Below are 17,621 nucleotides of genomic sequence, written 5' to 3' on the forward strand. Positions count from 1 at the left end.
ATTTAAAAGAATTATTTTAAATAAACCAAGCAGCACAATAAAATAATATAAGTGAACTGCGATTTACACTTTTTTTTATTTCTTCCACACTCTTAAATGCTCGGTGGCTTTTGTTCCATACACCTACATTTTACAAATATGCCTGCCATTCATTTAGATGAATTTATCTTTTATTTGGCAATGCAGTCTTTTAGGGTTGGCCCACCATGTCTGAACAAGGCTCTAGTAGATCCAACTGCACATTAGTCCAGAATCTGGCCGATTTAATTCTAAATAATCTTCACTAATATAAAGAGATCTCTCCTTACTTGCTGCAAGTCAAAGATTGTGTGATCTACAAATTTTTACGCCCCCACCAAAAAATACACCAACAGAGTCATGGATCACGTCATCTTCGGCATGCAGCAGGTGGGGATGGGAGAGATTACAATCACAAAATAAAATAACACCGTCCAGATTCTGGACTACTTGAACACATGTACATTTACTTCCCTAAAACAATCTGACAAAATGAAAATGGGACTGGTACTACAAGTCTGTTCATTTTTTATTTTTTCATATTTGATAAGTTTTTATTGATCTAATAACATTTTTACTTTCAACATAAACATAATACAAGTCTGTTTATACATGAACTGGTTTTATATCCATCAATCATATATATATATATATATATATAAAATATATATATATATATATATATATATATATATATATATATATATATATATATATATATATATACAATTCACATTGTATATATGTATGATATTACAGCACTATTTTAATGCATAGTCAACTGAACTGTCAATCATGTACATGGATTTGGTGAAATCTGTCAAAGATTAACAGGTTTCTGTCCTTACAATATTTCTATACATAATTTATATTCTTTGTATATTTTTAGAAATCGCGTTAGACCCATGTGAAAAGAACTATCGTATCCCTAGCTGATACAACCATGAAGCCACATTATCTACGTGGAATATTATCTACAGCTATAATTTTTTTCATCCATTCTAAAAGAAATCTGATGGGGACATTCTACATGAGATAAATGTTAATAGTAGAGTAGAGCTACCCGCAATATTCTCCACAAATGAGAAAATCAAACCAATCCATTAATTTCACTCTTATAACTATGTATTTTGTGGTTTACTTATTGACTTGGAACAATCTAAGGCTCCCTCATAACAATATGGGCATAATATTAGTATTGTCAAGGTAACAGGACGATTGTTAATATGAAACGGGAAAAACACCAGCTGGATTAACAAATTCACTGGAATACATCCTGGTATACACTACACATACTCATTCTCCCCATACAAAATAGGCCTTCTTGAATTCAGACAAAATCAATTTGTTGAGCTCCACAAGGGCAAATGCTCAATATTGAAGGTTTTCAGAGATATTGGAATTATTTTTAAGGGGTTAAGTATCTTTGTCTCAGATTCTGACTCAAAATCCTGGATTTAGCTCATGCTGTAATGATAATTATAAACCTTTAGGTCAATCAGGAACCCCATGAGTTTTACAAGCCGATCGCCTGTCTGATTATCAAGATATTTATGATTGGAAATTGAAATTTCAAAATTCTTTTTCCCCAACAGTTTTTATAACACTACATTCTAATGTGGAAAATTAATATGGTAAACCCGGTCACTCAAAGATTTTTACTTTTTTGAGGCACTTCATGATCATTTTGAAGCGCATTTTAGGGCTTCAATATTACACCATATCACAGACACTGATAACACGTAGGGCCATGCATCTCAGATTTGACATTGTTAAACAATGCCTTTAAAGTACCCAAGTTGATTGAAAAATCTTTAATCTCAAGCACCTGAAGTTACTACATGTATTATACTACACTCTGAACTGCCCATACGCTCGGGCACGTCATGTACATTGAAACTAATAAAAGGGGTATTGCGCAATAAAATGCTATGCCCTTTATCTTTGGGGATTCCCAAATGTGATTCAATACTGGAAACTGTATGTTACAGAGGAATTTGTTCTAATCTGTCTGAATTAAACCATGCAAACCTAAATGCAATTGAGTGATTCTTCAAATGGTGGTTCAGTGGTAGAGTACCGGTAATGGTTTCATTGCCAGGAGATCCTGGGTTCAAAACCAAGTCGGTATGCAATTCCTCTTTGGTAAAGCAACAAACCTCCCCCCCAAAAAAACAAAACAAAAAAAAATCAATAAAAAAAAAATCAATAAAAAAAAAAAAAATCAAACAAATCCATTATAGTTTAACCTTTGTGACTATGTTTTTGTGGTTAATTCACTTGGAACACTCCAAGGATACCTCATAACAATGTGGGCATAATATTAGTTGTGTCACAGTAACAGAACAATTGTAAATATAACATGAAAAACACAGACTGGATTGATGAATTCACTGGAATACATATTGGTATACAATAAACATACTCATTCTATAAGCCTCCTGGAATTCAGACAAAATCAATTTGCTGAGCACCACAAGGAAAAACCTCAGTATTGAAGGTTTTTGGAGATATAATTTATGAGTGGAAACCCCATTTTGTTTGTCTTTCAACACATACATCTACAAATATATCTATTCAACTAAAGAAAAGGATACAAAAATTGTCGGAACACTAATAGAAAGGAAAGGCTTCAAGTTCAAGTCTAAAGCACCTGAAGTTGTTATTATACTATATCCTGAACTGCCAATACACTTGGGCATGTCATTAACATAAGCACTTCTTGAAGGGGTATTGCGCAATGAAATGCTATGCACTTTATCTTTGGGCCGGGGATTCCCAAATGTGATTCAATGTTGAAAAATGTGTGTTACAGAGGAATGTATTCTAGGCTGTCTGAAACCTTGCAAAACTAAATTCAATTGAGTAAACAAATACTATGCCATGATGGTTCAGTGGAAGAGTTTCACTACAGAAGGTTCTGGGTTCAAAACCAAGTTCATGTCACCTTGGGTTAGGCAACAATCCTCCCCCCTCAAAAAAAAAAGGGAAGCAAAGAAAAATTGATGCCACATCTTAAGCCAAAACACACAGTTCATGTTTCTCATTGAAGCAACATAGTACGCATTTTAAAGAGTACCAGTCACTAAAACATGCTTTGCTCTTGATGTAAGGGATTCCATTATGATATACTGTATTCAAAATACGAGTTTAAAATATCCCTTCAGCACAGAGACATTATTGGTTCAATTACTGGTTCAAGTAAACATAAAAAACAACTTGTTAAGTAGACTTGTCTTAGTGTTATATCTAGTTTTGAGATATTTTTATTTCGCCGCTAGCAGGAGCTCACTCTGCTGCAGTAACACCGCTTCTTTTGTTGTTCTTCGATAAACCCAATGTTGTAAGAGCTCATTCCTGAAAAGCAAGTAAAGCTAGCATAGAAGGAGAGGCTGTGTTTTAATTGCCAGACGATAGGACATATGACGAGAGCATGTAAGGTCATCCGTACATGTACGGTCAGAGGATGCAACAGGAAACATACCAAATTCCTCCACCTCCCAAGTAAGCCCAGCAGTGGTGAATCTATGTCAGATGTCCAGGAGCCACAGATCAACGAACCTTCAACGTCTGAACTAGGTGCAGCCAGCCATCACTCGTCCGCCTCACAAGTAGTTGAGGCAAGCAGTAACGTCATAGGGCCGGCAGCAGAGTAGCCCTCTTTATTTTACCAGAGAGAGTGAGAGCCTGAGGGAATGATACATACTTTGAACCTTATGCTGTATTGGACAGTGGCTCTACTTCAACATTCTTCACATTAGAGTTAACATGCAAGGTTAGGGCTGAAGGTGGAGACCAAAGGCTCTTCATGTCAGCTTTGGACAAGCCCAGCAGTGTGGTGACATGCAAAACCGTCAGTCCTGAGGTAGAGAGTCTGTCAACTAGACACAAGGTGCTCTCCTTAACCACGACCAGATTGGATACCCGAGCCGCGAAGTGATCTGCCGATGAGGGACCAGACTTCAAAGTGCCTGAGATAAGCATCCCTTTAGTTATCAAACAAAGTAGATTTGATAATGACCTTGGCTCAGGTGCTGACGCTTGATTTATTTGTGTGCATTCGAATGAGATACTGCCTTTTATGACGATTTACCTTACTATGTAGTCCAGGTCTTCGGGCAAAGCTACATAAAAGTTCACAATTTAGAATAATTCAAGTTGTGATCAAGATCACAACTAACGACGAGTCTACTATCGTATGGAATAAACTGAACGATGTCAACTGACGAAACTACGATGCGTGACCACGATGACATCACAGTTCTAAAGCAATCATGTAGGGCTTACGCCGGAACCCTAACAAAAAGGTACAAAGAGCTGGAGGTTCTAATGTTAGATCCTGATAACTCTGACGTGGTTGCTAACAAATACCAACAGTTGAATAGCGCTTTTGAATCATATACCAAGCGCTTCAACCAGCTGCGTGTTCACTTCAACACCCATTGAAGAGTTTCAGAAATCCTTATTGGATCAACCTAAGGGATACAAAATAGAGGCAATTTTAGTAGAGAGTAGGGAGACTGGTTTTTATTATGCGTCGGGCTATCAGAGACCGACAAAGACAAACTGCAAGAACTGTGGAAACTGCTAGAAACACAGTTGAAGGCCAACATCAATTTTCAGGTACATCGTTTGGAGTTGATGCGGTACCCGCAGAAAAAAGATGAGAGTATCAATTACTAGATGTCGAGAAAAGGCAAAGACTTGCGATTTCGAGGAAACCGAACTTGATGAGGGGCTCATGGAAATAGTGATCACTTCAACACCTATTGAAGAATTTCAGAAATCCTTATTGGATCAACCAAAGGGATACAAAATAGAGGCAATCTTAGTAGAGAGTTGGCAGACTGATTTGTTATGGTGGACATGTTATTTATTCAACTACGACGCATACTGCAAGGATATTCAGAAGTCGCATATCGTAACAGTGAGCGAGCCTCCCACACCTAGGGGAGAGCCAGCTGATGGACATCGTGACCCTTGGTAGGCTCCGACTCGCAGGCCCAGGTTTAAAACCAGCTGGCTGATCTCACATTCACATTGTCTGAACCTCACGAGTCTTCTCATTCTATTATATCCCAAGTTGGCCACTCAATATTCAAATTTGGATTTTTTTTTTTTTTTTTTTTTTTAAATCTTTATATAACAAATTGAAATCCAACTACCACGTATGTCTGTGGATCTTGATGTGCATCCCCTCTTTCTTTTTTTCTTCATTTTCTGTCTTTTTCCCCTTTTACCAATATTTTGTTCCTCCATATTTGTATTATTATGTATCCTTTGAGGGTAGTCATACTATCAAGCTTTGCTTACTTTGTCAACCCTCCTGTTTGATATTTTCAATTAGTTACAACCAGCCTTACTTTATTCTACATAATTATATTCTTTTGTCATGTGTAAATTTGCAATGTTTGTTTGTTATATATTTGTAAAAATGCAAAAGAAAAAGGAAATCAAACAGAAATAAATAAATCAAATCAAATCAAATCAAATTAAGGCGAGAGTGGAGTCTTTCCTGTCCAGAAAGGAAGCCGAGGGGATGTTAGATCGTGGGTTGGAAGTTGGAACTGTATCCGAAGGTGCAGGCTAGGTTGGTGGTGTTCTCGGCTAAAAACAGAGATGCAGCTCGGACTACAGACAGTCCCGATTCCCATGCAGAAGGAAGCACCTCACTTTGATTCCCTTCTTCGCAAGGAGTTCAGGATTAAAGGTCAGATCGGTGAGGTTGGCCAGAAGGACAAGCTGTTTCTCTCTAGCCTGGTCCACCAGATCGACAGGGGAGTTGCAAGAGGATATGCTGAAGAGGAGGTGGTAGATGCTATCATCAATGCAATGGTCCCAGGCTTCACCCTCAGGTTGTATCTAGAATGCAAGCCAGAACTCGACTTGCCAGTACTCCACGGGTTGCTGCGAAGCCACTACCAAGAAAAGGAGGCAACGGAGCTATATCACGATCTGACGGGGGCAGTACAAGGTCCCAAAGAAAGCTCGCAGGAGTTCCTTCTCCAAATGCTGGCCTTGAACCAGAAAACCTTGTTTGCATCAAAGGAAGCAGATGCCACCTTCAGGTCCAATGCTACGCTGGTGCAGGCAATGTTCCTACATTCGCTAATGACAGGTGTGGCGAGTGAAAATATCAAGGACGTTTGTCTATGCACCGAGCTTTTTAAAATCATTTCCCATTTTAGGACTGTTTTTCGCCAAATACAATTAATTTTAAGGAATGGCCAGTACAGGAACCAAATGGGCGGATAGTGAGGTGAGAGTTCTGCTAGTGTTATGGGCTGAACCCGAGTCACAAGAGGAACTTAACAGCATACATCGCAACAAATTGTTTTTTGATAAGTTAGCCGACCGTCTTGCTCAGGAGGGGTTTCATCGGAGGACCGCCCAATCCTGCCGCGACAAAGTCAACCGGATTAGAGGGCAATACAGAGCCCTGGTTGACAAATACCTGTCTGGCTAGGGTAGGGACGATGATGAACCGTTGTTATGTATGACGTCTGAAATTAAGACTATGCATGTCTTGACTTGTCATTTTATGTATACGCATTGCCCAATGTACCGCGCGCAGTTTCCATCGATGCCTTCATCGAATAAAGTCCATGCTACCACCATGTAGTTTTAAAGTTACGAATACGTCTTTATTTGTAATCTTTATTTGGCTGAACATCAACCTTGAACATTGACAGAACATAATATTGGCGACGAGGTCGAGATGATTAGTTTGGTTTGCCGCAGTTTGCTGAAATAAAGACTTGAAAAAAGTTTCTCCAGCAGAGACCCGACATGGTTTGGAATTATGCCTGTACACGTGCAGTTTTTTATGAACGCTTTGCCGTACAGCACGTACAGCTATGGAGAATTGTGCATCAGCATGTATTCAGCAAATGAACCGAACTAATGGAGCTGAGTTTGCCTAATTTGGATGAAAAACTCTTTAGCCAGGAGATCCAGCCGTTGATCGTAGGTGAGCGAGTATTTGTTTTGCTGATGTTGCCTCATCAGTTTAACTTTATTAGCCGCAGTTGGATGAATGGTGAATGGATGCCCCCAGCCTAATTTTCAATTTGACGATCAACCAGTGGCAGTGCTGCAGTAGTACTACAGTAGGCCATGCAATTCAGTGGCAGTAGCCAAGCCCATGAAAGCTCCAACCAAGTTCAAGGCCCAGCCCATGGTCAGCCAGCCAGCCCGCCAGCCAGCCAGCTCAGCCAGCCCAGCCCGCCAGCCAGCCCAGCCAGCCCAGCCCAGCCCAGCCTAGCCAGCCCCGCCCAGCCAGCCAGCCAAGCCAGCCAGCCAGCCCAGCCCAGCCAGCCCAGCCCTGCCCAGCCAGCCAGCAAGCCAATTTAGCCCAGCCCATGGCCAGCCAGCCAGCCCGCCAGCCAGCCAGCCCAGCCCGCCAGCCAGCCCAGCCCAGCCAGCCCAGCCCAGCCAGCCCCGCCCAGCCAGCCCCGCCCGGCATACATTGTTTTAGAATCCAGGTTCCTGTATCTAGATCTACTGCAGCGTAGACTAGAGGAGGAAGTGTTTTGTTTTAGCCTTAAAATTGAAATACAGGAAGTTGTTACTTCGTGATTGCCTTCAATTTAGGACCAGGATCCAGTTCAGTGACAGTGTCAGTTGACTCAGTTCATAGTTTCGGACTAGTAGCAACCCACCCAAGTGAAAGCCAGACCACTCATCATGAAGTGATGGTGATGTTGATGCAAGCAAATAAACATTTAGAACTCATTTGATAATATTGTCGATTGTTATGATGAATCTGTTTTGTAATTGAGTGTAAGGACCAGTCCCAGACCAGGACTAGTACCATTACAAGTTGAAGTTTAATTCAAGTGTGAAGATGTGGATCTAAGTAGGTCTACAAGTTTAGAGTTAGACATTAGTCTCGGGTTTTTACAGTAAATAACAGTAGAACCTATTAACAATCAGACAATAATTACAATAGGTCTAGTCTTTGCAGTCTAGTCCAGGTCTAAAGTCAAGAATTTGGTTCTTCAGTTGTAAATTGCTTGTCAAAGAAATGTGTATGTGTTAGATACATGTGTGGAAGTGGAAAGAGCCCAAATGTTGTTGTTGTTTGGTATTGGTATTTCAAGTCAAATATTTATGCAAGTATTTGTTATGGTATAAAGTTGTTCATTACAAGTTTAATGCGCCTTACATAAACATGGCAGCACAAATGTTTGGTAATGTCCCTCAGTTGGACTCAGGGTATAAATTTGAAGATTGGATTGAGGTTCTTGAGTCATGGTTTATAGCTAATGATATTACAGCAGATGCAAAGAAGAAGGGTATATTCTTATCAGGATTAGGAAGTAAATCCTATGCCACATTACGTGCATTGTTGCAGCCCAACAAACCAATTGATAAAACTTACCAAGTATGTAAGGATACCCTGTCTGAACATTTTGCCCCCCAACCAACTGAAATAGTCCAAAGGTATAAGTTTTATACTTGTGTTCAAGAATCACGTGAAACAATCCCGCAATTTGTTGCTCGTTTACGCCAGTTGAGTGAAGGATGCAAGTTTAAAGAATTGAATAGCATGCTTAGGGATCGCCTTGTAGTTGGTTGTAAGGACAAAGCTACACAAAGAAAGCTTCTTAGTGAATCAGAGCTTACATTTGATAAAGCGTTGAAAGTAGCCATGGCCATGGAGATAGCTAATAGAGATGTTGAACAATTGCACTCCAGTGACAAAGGTAGTGAAGATAAAGAGGTTCACCAGTTAAGAACCACGCAAATGAAAGAGAGGTCTTCAAGTTCAAGCAAGTGGAATTCCAAGCTTACTGAGAAGGAAAAGCCCACAGGTCAGTGGACTGACCAGAAGTTAAGGTGTTGGCGTTGTGGATCGACAAGACATGTTCATCAATCCTGTCCGTTTCAGAAAGAGCAATGCTATCAATGCCAGGAAATTGGACATACTAAAAGCCAATGCAAAGCAGTAAAGAACTATTTTGCAAGATAATTGTATTTATGCCAAGTGAAACTATTGTAGATCAAACTCTATTTGTTATGGGGTTAAACATTTTTAATCTTGTATTGCATAAGTCTGCAAAAGTTCAACAGATGTTGTTTATATGTGTTACATAATTATAAGGCAATGATTAAAAGGTAAACATTTATTTTCTTTAGCGATGAAAGCTAATTTGGTGCATTCATCACAAGTGTTGATGTTTTAAAAGTAACAGTGTAAATTGTTCCACATTTTATCAAAAATACTACACGATTTTCATGGAGAAAACGTCACTTATTTTGGTCTGTTCTTTATTATGCCAGGAGATAAGTTAGTTGATAAAGTTTGGATCCAATCAGTTTTGTATCAAAGTACAAGGATTTTGTTTTATTTTCTTGCCATGTAAAGTTTTCATGCATAAAGTAATGCATAAAGTAATGCATCAAATAATGCATATGTTGACTATTTTCACGGAGGAAAAGTGTTGTTCCTGGGTGTCAAACAACCTGCAAGTAAAACTTAGATCAGTAAAAATAGGTTGTTATAACAGTGAACATTTTGAGTTGTTGTATTTACATGCATACAAGCAATGTTGCTAGTTTATGTTATACATGGAATAGGATTTTTTTTTAATAGAATCAAGTTGTGTGAGTACATTCCTATCTTGCCAGTGTCACATCTCTATACAAACATTTTTTGAGAAAATAAGACCATATTGTTATATAGTTCTGCCCTAGTCTGCATGCCAGTTTGATACATGTATTTCATTTTGATGTACCCATGTAATTCACTAAAAGGGGGAGGAATGTTATGTATGACGTCTGAAATTAAGACTATGCATGTCTTGACTTGTCATTTTATGTATACGCATTGCCCAATGTACCGCGCGCAGTTTCCATCGATGCCTTCATCGAATAAAGTCCATGCTACCACCATGTAGTTTTAAAGTTACGAATACGTCTTTATTTGTAATCTTTATTTGGCTGAACATCAACCTTGAACATTGACAGAACATAATAACCGTTCTGGTTTAAGATTGTCGATGGGGTTTTGAACAAAAATCAAAGTACAAGGCCAGTTGCCAGCCTGGACTCCAGGGCCGTGGCCGGGGACGACATTACAGATGATATCTTGATCTTTTCATCAACACTTGACAAGCACTTGAAGAGATTGGATAATGTGCTGACAAGACTTCAGGAGAATGGTTTGAGAGTGAAAGGAAAGAAGTTTTCCTTTCTGTGTACCTGGGACATGTGGTGTCTAGAGATGGTATTGCTGTTAATGAAGAGAAGATAAAGAGGATCAGAGATTGGCCTACTCCCAAGAATGGACGGGAAGTAAGCTCTTTCTTAGGACTAGCTTCGTATTACAGAAGGTTCATTTCTGAGTTTGTCCATAAAGCCGGACCATTACACAAGGTCTCTGCTAAAAAGAAGCAGACCAAGAAGTCATCCTTTGAGTGGAGCGATGAGCAAGAGACGTCTTTCAAGGTTTTGAAAGAGTCATACGGCGTGTTTCTATCTAAAGCCATTATCCGCCATTATCCGGATAATGCCGGAGAGAGCTTTTACGCGTTCACCGGCAAAAATAGGCAGGGGAGGCTAACCGGATAACATAGATAGAAACACACCCCGTTTTGATTGAGCGCACATGCCGGTGAGAAACCGGAAATAGGAGTGATCACGTGATCGGAATATTTGACCCCGACACCCGCTGAATTTAAATAAAATGGCGGAAAACATCGCGTTTCTTTGGACTCAAGAAGATAGCCAAGCATTAATTACTGTGTGGGGAGAGACAGATATCTTGAGAATTCTTGAGGGGAAAACAAAGAGAAACAAATTAGCCTACCTGAAAATAACTGAAAGACTTAATAATCAATACCTCCTCCAGTGCAATATGAGCCAAGTTATTAGCAAAATCAAATACCTCAAGACACAATATACAAATGGAAAGAAGGCCAACAGAAGCGGGGCAGGGAGGGATGACATCCTGAAAGTTTGTCCGTAGTGGGACGAACTCAAGCCAATACTCGATTCAGGTAAAGGATTGGGTGCATGCCTATTCCAGAAGGATGATGACTGAAGACCCACCCAGTCGCGTATGCCAGCAGGACTCTACGAGGCGGGGATAAATTAACCTGAAGTGGGCAGTGGTGGATAAGTTTGGCCCTTATATACAAGGTCGCCATTGTGAGGTGTTTACTGATCACAATCCCTTAGGAGCGACAGAGACTAGATGGGTGGCCCAGCTTGCTGCATTTGATCGTGACGTTAAGTAACGCCCAAGTCGATCAAATAGATGTGCAGACGCCTTGAGTAGAATAGGTCAGATTAGAAAATCACTGCCATGGTAAATGAAGTTACCGGTTCTACTAGTTTGCTGCCATGTGATGTACTGCAAGACTCAATACTTAAGCATGACGACGGAGATGGACCTGTTTCCAATGTACTCCCATCATACAGCTACGAGGAGTTTGCAAAGATGCAAGAGAATGATGATGTACTGGCAGAAGTGAGGCATCTTTGGAAGGAGAAATGGAAACGCAGTCAAGAGCTGGAAATGGACAACGTCAGTGTAGTGATTCAGCCCGAGCCAATACGGCTCTGGCGGATATAAACGCATATGCGCGCAAGTACCGCATTTGTCGACATCCGCCGTTGTTTCTGTGGTCATGCCCGATACTGGGTATGTCAGATTTGACTTGAGACAGCAAGCGTGCAACACCAGCCGTCTGCCCTTCTCATTGAATCTCGAAGCAACGTAGCTTCAAGTGGAGCTCCACACATCGGTGCGACATCGAGACTTCGAGACAGTACCAGTTAGTTCTACAGCCTATAGTAGGATCTAAACCTTATTATAGTAGTTTATAGTATTTCATAGTTAAACAGTAGGCCCAGTAAGATTAATAACCGCCCCGTCACTATATCAGTTTGCGGAGTTGGTTGAAAGAGTAGAAGAACTACACTGACTTTTCAGGTGTGCTGAGAGAATTCAACAACTGCTTCTACCACAGATATCGAAGGAGACAGTGTTGACACTAATTCATGACCAGTGGGGCCATCAGGGGGTTGGGAGAACATTCAATCTACTAAAGGAACGATGTTACTGGCCAGGCATGACTCAACATGTATTAAAGGGAATACATGAAGAAGTGCTTCTGATGTGTCACTTCGAAGCCACCTACTCCAACCCCAGAGACATTTGATGGCTTTCCGGCCGCAAGAAGTACCAGCTGTCGATTTTCTGAATTTAGACAAAGGACAAATAGGGTATGAGGATGTTCTAGTGCTAACATATTTTTTTTTTTAGCAAGTACTCACAAGCTGTTCCATGTCGTAACCAATCGCCGGTCCTATGCCTGTGATGTCTGCTAGAAGGTGTATAGTGGGAGGGACAATTTAAATGCCCATCGTAAAGTGCGGCATGGCAAGGAAAGAGAGAGGTCTACAGACAGATTCCAGGAAAGATGGAGGGATGTTTTGCGGGACATGATGGCAAAGGAGGACCTGTCTACCTGTCTAGGTTGAATCCAAGGTTCTGAAGCCGATTAGAAAGTCCGGCGCCTCGGTGGAATTGGGGTCGGTCGTTGGACACGACTCAGGAAGCTGTGTCGAAAGGTACAGCATGTGAAGCTGGACGGAACCTCTTGAGTGTGCTACATCATATGGAGGCTGAAGAATCATCAGCATTGTCCCATTCCGAGTCTGAAGTCGACAAAGAATCTGTCCAGAAAAATAAAGATGGGTAAGGAAATCCCTGCCCTCAAGATGGATCACATTTTGCCAGGCAACTTGGTTAGTGCGGAGTAAATCAGTTCATCTACTTATTTCTCGGGACAGACCAGACTAATCCAAGAGCAGAAACAAAGGAGGTACAATATGGCAAAATTGCAATTTTCCAGCACTCCCCTCCTTTTAAACCTGTTTTGTCAATCCCTACAGACACAAAGGCAGAACTTAAGCCTGCCCTTGACCGGGTTGTTCGAGGAAAGGACATAGACAGCATTGAGTCGCCCCTGGGCAGAGGGAAAAGGGGATCAGTACCCAAAGCCTGCCCTTGACCGAGTTGTTCGAGGAAAGGACATAGACAGCATTGAGTCGCCCCTGGGCAGAGGGAAAAGGGGATCAGTACCCAAAGCCTGCCCTTGACCGAGTTGTTAGAGGAAAGGATATAGACAGCATTGAGTCGCCCCTGGGCAGAGGGAAAAGGGGATCAGTACCCAAAGCCTGCCCTTGACCGAGTTGTTAGAGGAAAGGATATAGACAGCATTGAGTCGCCCCTGGGCAGAGGGAAAAGGGGATCAGTACCCAAAGTCTGCCCTTGACCGAGTTGTTAGAGGAAAGGACATAGACAGCATTGAGTCGCCCCTGGGCAGAGGGAAAAGGGGATCAGTACCCAAAGCCTGCCCTTGACCGAGTTGTTAGAGGAAAGGATATAGACAGCATTGAGTCGCCCCTGGGCAGAGGGAAAAGGGGATCAGTACCCAAAGCCTGCCCTTGACCGAGTTGTTAGAGGAAAGGATATAGACAGCATTGAGTCGCCCCTGGGCAGAGGGAAAAGGGGATCAGTACCCAAAGCCTGCCCTTGACCGAGTTGTTAGAGGAAAGGATATAGACAGCATTGAGTCGCCCCTGGACAGAGGGAAAAGGGGATCAGTACCCAAAGTCTGCCCTTGACGGAGTTGTTCGAGGAAAGGACGTAGACAGCATTGAGTCGCCCCTGGACAGAGGGAAAAGGGGATCAGTGCCCAAAGCCTGCCCTTGACCGAGTTGTTCGAGGAAAGGACGTGGATGGTACTGAGTCGCCCCTGGGCAGAGGGAAAAGGGGATTAGTACCCAAAGCCCGCTTCTCAGATTCAGAAAGCGACATGGAAATCATGGATGATGAGGACCAACCGCTGTCATCAAATAAAGAAAAGGTAGGATGCTTATACTTCGAAATTCAAGAACATCATTTGGGATAATGCAAGGGTTGCAACATTTATTATTGTTGTTTATCTTACTGAAGAATTCATGTGGACAAATGTGCAATGATTTGTGTCATTTGATTTGTATGTATTACCAAAGTGAAAACGGATATTTCCTATTTAAAAGAACAGTTAGAAAGATGTTCAAACATGCATTATAGTCATTGATGTACTCTAAACCTGAGAAGATTTATGCGTGGAATGTGTAGTTAATTGTTTACAATCTGGCCTCAATTGACTAGATAGTAAATGATATGTGGAGACGTTGGAAAGCTGTTTGTAAGTTTGATAGTTCTTTCAATTGTAAAGAATACCATGAACATGTGATAATTCTTCTTAAACCCATAGAAGCAGAAAAACAAGGCTGTCCTCGAGACGGAGACAACAGAGGCAAACAAACTCATCGAGGAGATAGTTCGCAAGGGTAGTGACAAAAAAGCCATGGCAGAGGTATATTTCTTTCCTGATTATGTGGATATATACAACAGTTGAATCCCATATTATAATCATCCAAAAAAATAATGTTGCTGTGTGACTAACTACCTTTAAACAGCTTCAGATATCAACTGGTCAACACATATTTTCATGACTGCTTTTCTTTTAACAGTTAGCATCTTTTGAAACCAAGTTTGTGAAAATTTAAAACCAAAATTGACCATCAAACCGCCAAAGCTTCTCCCTAAGAACCTAGTCTGACTAAGAAAACATGAACATGCTGCTCTTTAATGTGACACATATACATGTATGCTGTAATTGGTAATGATGCATAGTGGTAACCATCCAGTTTACCAAATGAACATAATTGATATTGATTAGTAGCGAAAATGAGGAAGATCATATCAAAACACTAAATGAGGTGTTAGGGAGGCTCCAAGAGTATGGTGTCAAGGCGAAGAAGGAAAAGTGTTTCCTTTATGGTTTCTAGAGTAATATTCCTATGGCATGAAATATACAAATCGCCCCCGTTCGCTAGGGTATGAAATAAAAATTTCAGAAGAAGCTATTTCCTATTTTCAACATCTGAAAGTTAAAAATTACATTTATGTACAACTTATCCATTATGGGTTTGTTTTTCTTATTGTATAGGAAACCAAGGAAAACAGTGAAGGTGTGGTAAGGGAGCTCCGCCGGGAGAATGCTGCCGTCAGAGAGGACAAAAAGACCTTGAAGAAGGAAGTTCAGGGGCTGACTACAGCCTTAGCCCTCAGTGAAGGTGCGGTAAGGGAGCTCCGCCAGGAGATGCTGCCCTCAGAGAGGACAAAAAGACCTTGAAGAAGGAAGTTCAGGGGCTGACTACAGCCTTAGCCCTCAGTGAAGGTGTGGTAAGGGAGCTCCACCGAGAGAATGCTGCCCTCAGAGAGGACAAAAAGACCTTGAAGAAGGAAGTTCAGTGGCTGACTACAGCCTTTAGCCCTCAGTGAAGGTGTGGTAAGGGAGCTACGCTGAGAGAATGCTGCCCTCAGAGAGGAAAATAAGACCTTGAAGAAGAAAGTTCAGGGGCTGACTACAGCCTTAGCCCTCAGTAAAGGTGCGGTAAGGGAGCTCCGCCGAGAGAATGCTGCCCTCAGAGAGGACAAAAAGACCTTGAAGAAGGAAGTTCAGGGGCTGACTACAGCCTTAGCCCTCAGTGAAGGTGTGGTAAGGGAGCTCCGCCGAGAGAATGCTGCCCTCAGAGAGGACAAAAAGACCTTGAAGAAGGAAGTTCAGGGGCTGACTACAGCCTTAGCCCTCAGTGAAGGTGTGGTAAGGGAGCTCCACCGAGAGAATGCTGCCCTCAGAGAGGATAAAAAGACCTTGAAGAAGGAAGTTCAGGGGCTGACTTCAGCCTTAGCCCTCAGTGAAGGTGTGGTAAGGGACCTCCGCCGAGAGAATGCTGCCCTCAGAGAGGACAAAAGGACCTTGAAGAAGGAAGTTCAGGGGCTGACTACAGCCTTAGCCCTCAGTGAAGGTGAATACTAGTTTATTGTTGTTACATAACTTATCACTTGCCAAACCCTGAACATTAAGCATTTAGTTATTTCTGTCTACAAGTTATTCCTTTATCTATTTTCTGTTCAGGACATTTTTAACATGAAAAAAAAAATGCTGCTTTATTTGTGCCCACGTATAATAATGAAGAAATCTATCCCTTCATAATTTCAAATATATGGAAAAACACTTACTACATGTACATACATGGAGCATTATTTGAACGAGCTACATTTCTTTTATGTCACAAAATAAAACAATAACCATTTCCTATTTGTTCATGGTATTAAAATGTATAGATTATGCTCCATATCATCAGAATTTTTTTTTTTTCTGTGTTCACAGAATTGTAAGCTCTCCTAACTGAAGTTGTGCAAATGCAGAGAAGTGAAGCAACAGGCTCATGTGGCTCAGCTGGCTCAGCCCGGTCTGCCATCAAAACACAAGTTTTCCTCTCCTTCTCCAGGGCCAGCAGTACTTCCGGATGAAGATGTACCGGTATGTGTTATTCATTAATGCAATTTTTGTCTTTGATTTTAATATACACAATTTTAAAACATAAAATTACTTAAATGAACACTTACCGTATATCTTGTGTCTCATTTAGTTTAATATTCATGAATATGTCAGTTAACATTGTATAAAATCAGACCGACTGGGTCGCAGCGTCCGAGAATGTACGGATTACCCAAAATGCACAAAAGGAATGTACTGTTACGTCCTATTCTCTCAATAGCGAGTTTTCGATTTAGGCACCCAACGTCGGCTAGTACGAGGTACTGGAGCGTGGAGACATTGCGCAGCTCACTTCCCTTCGCGGAAGTGCTTTCAACTTTTCGCGACAGGGCTTCCGTCGGTCACGTGACCAATTTTTTTGGATCAGGTGACTAAATCAGGTACTTAATTCAGAGGCGCGCGAAAGTCTGAAATGGTGAACTTACACCAAGCTAGAGAGATGTTGGTTTTTGGATATTTCTTCAATCTACTGGATGACTACGAATTTATGTTGCTATATGACATCAACAAACCATCAAATCCGGATTTTCAATACAAAGAATACAGCAAAGTTGATCTGAATGATTTAAATGACGATGATTGCAATGCATATTTCAGGTAAGTAATACGGGTGTAACCTACCCTACTGACCGTGCTGTGTAAGCCTAACCTACTGTCTGAATTGAACTTGAAGTTCTGAGTGTGAACTAATAGTTTTAATCAACATCTATTTATATGCTGGCAGCTAGTAATTTAGTATTACTAGACCCCTATAGGGTCTAGACTTATATCTAGGGCCTTTGCATTCATAAAAACTGCAAAAAAATCAATAGATTTTGTTGATGCCCGTTTCAAACTGACTCTGTGTGTGTGATTAGGTTTTACAGACGTGTATCAATCAGATATGATTATTTACATCTGGGGACAGACTTTCAAGTCATCACCATCTGAAAGACGCGACTGAGACTCGAACCGGGGTCCGTCAGAGTCGAATTGTAGGCTGAGACAAAAAGCTGGCCATACTCTGCTACACCAACTCACATCTCCATGAGTCTCTGAGTCTTACTGGCCTAGTCTAGACTAAGACTAAGAAGAGTCATTTTGAAAACGGGCTTACCATTATTAATAATTAAACTTTGTGTTCGAAATGATATGTCTGTGACTGAGAAATTTACCAATATTTAAAGAAAGGAGGCATGGCACGCAAAG

The sequence above is a fragment of the Strongylocentrotus purpuratus genome, unplaced genomic scaffold, assembly GCF_000002235.5.
Source record: "Strongylocentrotus purpuratus isolate Spur 01 unplaced genomic scaffold, Spur_5.0 spur5_scaffold_8, whole genome shotgun sequence".
Taxonomy (NCBI): Eukaryota; Metazoa; Echinodermata; class Echinoidea; order Camarodonta; family Strongylocentrotidae; genus Strongylocentrotus; species Strongylocentrotus purpuratus.